This window comes from Gracilinanus agilis, chromosome 6 (genome assembly GCF_016433145.1).
Source record: "Gracilinanus agilis isolate LMUSP501 chromosome 6, AgileGrace, whole genome shotgun sequence".
Classification (NCBI taxonomy): Eukaryota; Metazoa; Chordata; class Mammalia; order Didelphimorphia; family Didelphidae; genus Gracilinanus; species Gracilinanus agilis.
In genome coordinates, this window is record NC_058135.1 from 20,045,001 (window position 1) to 20,050,303 (window position 5,303).

Here is a 5,303-nt window from a genome sequence, read left to right on the forward strand (position 1 = left end):
AAAATGTATTTTAAAAATTGTTATTACAAGTAACTGGGAAAATAATTATTTTTAAATTACAAAAAAAGAATGTATATGTTATTCCATTTGGTCATGCATATTTAGCACTGATATTAGTTCATTATCTATGGCATCTTAAGAAAAATGTTGCTTACTTTATTATTTCTTTTAATTAGATCTGTTTTTTCTTTTTCTTTGAATTTATGATTGCTACCCCCTGCCTTTTTAAATTTCAGCTAAAGTGTAACTGATTCTGCTCCAGCCCATTTTAACTCTTTATGTATCTTTCTGTTTTAAGTGTGCTTCTTGTAAACAACATATTATTGTATGCCCTTACCACTCTTCTGCCTTGGAACCACTACAGAGTATTGATTTTAAGATGGAAGATACGGGTTTAAAAAAAATAAAAAAATGGACTAGAAAAATGAGTGAACAAAACCACCAAAGCAAAAAACTTGGCCATAAAAAGCTACTATAGTGGCAAGGGAGACAAAGGCACAAATTCAGAAGAAGATAACACAAGTCTCAAAGAAAAATGCTAATTGGATCCAAGCCCAGTAGAAATTCCTGGAGGAGTTAAAGAATGGGGAAAAGGAAAAATTAGAAAAAGAAATGAATGATGCAAGAAAACTATGAAAAGAGAATTAACAATTGGTTTAAAAAATACTGAAGAAAATAATGACTTAAAAAGTAGAATTGGCCAAATATAAAAGAGAGATCCAAAATCTCATTGAAGAAAATAATTTGTTAAAAATTAGAATTTGGCAAATGGAAGATAATGATTCCATGAAACACCAACAAATAATAAGAAAAAGTCAAGAGACTTAAAAATAGAAGAACATGTAAAATATCTTATCAGGAAAACAGCTTACCTGGAAATGGATAAAGGAGAGATCATTTAAGAATTATTGAACTACCCTGGAAGTTATGATCAAAGAACCTAGATATCATATTTCAAGAAATTATTAAGAAAGACTGCTCCCAATATCTTACATCCAGAGGATGAAGTAAAAATTGAAAGTGATCTCCAAATGAAAACTCTCAGGAATATTATAGTCAAATTCCAGAGCTTCTAGGTCAAAGAGAAAATACTTCAAGCAGCTAGAAAGAAGCAATTAAAAAACCATAGAGCTATATTCAGTAAGATAGAAGATTTAGTGGCTTCCAAGTTAAAGGAGAAAAGGCCTTAGAATACAATATTCCATAAGTCAAAAGAACTAGGATTACAAGTAAAAATTACCTACTCAGCAAAATTGAGTATAATCCTTCAGGGGAAACAATGATTATTTAATGAAATGGGAGATTTTCAAACATTCTTGATGAAAAGACCAAAGCTGAATAGAAGATGTGCCATTCAAACACAAAACTCAAGAGAAGGATAAGGTAAACATGAACGGGAAATGATAAGAGACTATTTATATTCCTATATGGGAAGATGATACAATTAATTCCTAAGAACTTTAAGGCATGGAGATGAGTCAATTCTGTTGAAATGATCTTCAAAAGAATGAAGGGATGAGAAAGCAGTATGCACTGGGAGGAGTAAGGGAGGAATTGGGAAAAATTCTCCCCTAAAAGAGATGCCCAATGAAGAGCTTTTACAGCATAAGAGAAAATTGGGAGAGGGATGGAGGGCAATGTTTGAACCTCACTTTCATCAAAATCAAAGCTCTTTTTGGGTGGTAAAGAATTGGAAATTGAGGAGATGCTCATCAATTAAGGAATGGCTGAATAAGTTGTAACATATTTCTTATAGCATATTGTGCTGTAAGAAATGGTATGGGAGAATAGTTTTAGAAAAACATTAGAAAGTAACATATGAACTGTTTCAAAGCAAAGTGAGCAGAATCAGAAGATCATTGTATAGTACAGCTGTAATGATGTTCAACTGTGAGAGATTTAGCTATTTCGGTTAATAGGATAATCTAATATCATTCCAAAGGACTCATGGTGGAAAAATTTTCTTTCTCTCTGACTCTGTCTCTCTCTAAACGGAAATACATTTTGCATGAGTTCACATGTATGATTGAATATTGTTTGCCTTCTCAGTGAGTGGAGGAGTAGGTAGGAGGAAGGGAAAGAATTTGGAACTCAAAATTTAAAAAATTAAGACTATTAAAATAAATAAAAAATTAAATGATCAATTAATCGAAAAGAATATACTAAGTGCTTACTATAGAAACTGAGGAGTTGGGTAGATGAAGACAAAACTGAATTGATTTCTCTTTTCAGACTAAAGAATAAAATTTACATAACTATTATGAACTCAAGAAATGTTATTTCCTTATAAAATGAACTGATACAGGATTCTACATAACACTGTGAATCTCTTTGACATATTACTTTTTAAAGTGTATACACACATAGGTATATGTAAATTATATATCTATTCACTTCAACATGATTTTCTAACATCAACCTGATGCTTTTGAATATATGTATATGTATGTATGTATTTATTTTTGTTTCAGTAATATTCTTTTCTTTTTTCAGGGTGAGGGAAATAATACATTACTTCAAACTCCACCCATAACTTGCCTCTTACTCAAAAAAGTTAAAGTTTCACCATTTTGTGACATATAAGTATGAGTGAGTAAAAGAAATTCCCTACATTGGTCATATCTAAAAATGTATATTTCATTCTGTATCTCTAGTCCATTACCACTCTGCCAAAAAGTGAGAAGCATGAATCACCATCATTTTCCAGGATTTGTGATTGGTCATTTCACTGATCATTCTATTTAAATATTTTGCAGTGAGTTTTCTTGTGTTAGTAACTGTATAAATTGTTCTCATCCTACTCAAGGCATTCAGCAGCACTTCATACAAGTTCTCCTGGGTTTTTCTCAACTCATCCTTTTTTTTAATATATTATGATCAAATGATATTCCATTACATTGATATATACAATAATTCGATCAGCTATTTCCCAATTTCTGGGCATCCACATTCTTTCCAGTCCTTTGCTACAACAAAATGTGTTGCTATAAAGATTTTGTATATTCAGATCTTTTTGCTCTTTCTTTGATCTATTAAGGGTTTATGTCTAGTACCACTATATGATGACTACTGGTGATCAGTATTTTATATGTACAGGTTTTTGGGATATTGTTCCAAATTTCTTTCCAGAATGGTTAGACCAATTCACAAGCCCATTAACAATATGTTAGTGTGCATGTTCTTCTATAGTCCATCTAAAACCTGTCATTTTCCTTTTTTATTTTGTCATTTTTCCCAATCTGGTGAATGTGAGATGGTTAGCAATGTTTAATTTGCATTTCTCTTATTAATGATGTGGAGAATTTTTATGTGATAATTGCATTTTTTCTTTTGAGAACTGCCTGTTCCAAATCTTTGATCTTTTAGGCAGAGTTTATGAACCAAGGGTCAATGAATTTAAATTAAAAAAAAAACATTTTGATAGCTCTATTTCAATATACAGTGATCTCTCACCTATCATGGGAGTTACATTCCAGAGATTCCCAGAATATGTGAAAATCCACGAAGTAGTGGTGTTCACAACCAGAAGCTTTAGAAGGTGCAGAATGTTTGGGTAGCATAATAAATTCAAACTTTTAAGAAAACTTCACAAAAACACACCATCGCAGGGATTACATGCAGGGATCAGATGTCTATGTGAAGTGGACAAAGAGGCTGAACGTATGGGCAGTGCGGGAGCAGCTCCCTATATATTTTGTATATGCAACTTTTATCAGGGAAATTTGTTGCAAAGATCTTTCCCTAGCAAAATTTTTCACTTCTAATTTTAATTTTATTGCTATTTATGCAAAAACTTGTCAGCTATATGTAGTCAAAATTACTTTTTTTCCTCCTCTGATTCTTTCTATACCTTTAGTCAAAAAATTTTTCCCTAGCTATAGTTGAGAAATGTAATTCCTTCTTCCCTGCCTCTTCTAGTTTATAACTTTTTAATTACTGAGTCACTAGCTATTTGGATCTTACTGGGGTATATGGTATGAGTTGCTAGGATAAAACTAATTTCTGCCAGAATACTTTCCATGTTTCCCAAAAGCTGTTTTTTTTTTTAATTAAATGCTTAGTCCTTGTTTCAGTAATTGGAATGATTAGGTTTACTGCAGATTTTGCTACTGTGTTTAGATTAGTTATGATGTACCTTATCTGTTTCACTGGACAGATTATTTTTTAATCAGTATCTAATGACTTTTGATGATTATAGCTTTTTAGTATAGTTTGAGATTTGATATTGCCAGCCATAGGGTCTTATTCTTTAGGAATTCTTGGTCTTTTGTTCCTTGAAATGGATTTTCTTGCTTGTTTTTTCTATTTTTCCAGTGAGAACTATTCAGACAACCTCCTTGGTATGGAACTGAATAAATAATACAGGTAGCATTTTTGGTTTTATTAAATTTTATTGCAACAAAAATTCATTATTTTATATTAGCATAGCTTAAATATGAATATTAATACTATTTCAATTCTATAAAAGTGTTTTGTGTTCCAGTATGTCTTGCTATTTGGATTCCCAAATATTGTATAATTCTTTTTTTTTTTAATTTTGAATGAAATTTTTCTTTCTTTTCCTTCTGGATTTGGTTGATAATATTCATAAGTCAATTTATGTGCATTTTGCTGTCTAGTATTTTTTATTTCAATTAATATTTAGTTGAATTTTTATTGTTCTTCAAACAAAGAACAACTTTGGTTCCTCTTTGCCCATGCTCATTCATTCAATTCCTTTTTTTCTTGACTTACTGCTACTGATATCTTTTTATAATTACACGCTATAATAGAAATAAAAAATGGATGTGCCTCCTTTGTTTCTGACCTTACTGGAAAGTCTTCCAGAATTTCTCAATTGTAGACAATACTAATTCTTGACTTTAGAGAGCACTAAGACTTTAAAATATTAAGGAAAGGTTGACTTGTTCTATGCTTTTTAGTTTTCTTAACAAGTGAGAGACTGCCTTTGTCAAGTAGATTTAGAGATTCAGGCAGTTCCAGTTATGCAACCAATAGAAAGAGATGGCTCGTGATCATAAGGATGACCAATGTAGAGTGTCTTCTCCAAAAAGCAAAAGTCCTTGGCATCTGCTATATGGGTGTCTTCACCTTGGTAGTCTAGATATACATCAAACTATTGTTCCACTTACATATATATTTATTGTTTTCCCCACTGACACAAAGTAGGGACTTAAATTCTTGTTGAAGTAAAAACAAAGGCATCCCTGCCCCAACTGAGCTTCTATCTACTAGACAGGAAATATATATATATATATATATATATATATATATATATATATATATATATATATATATATATA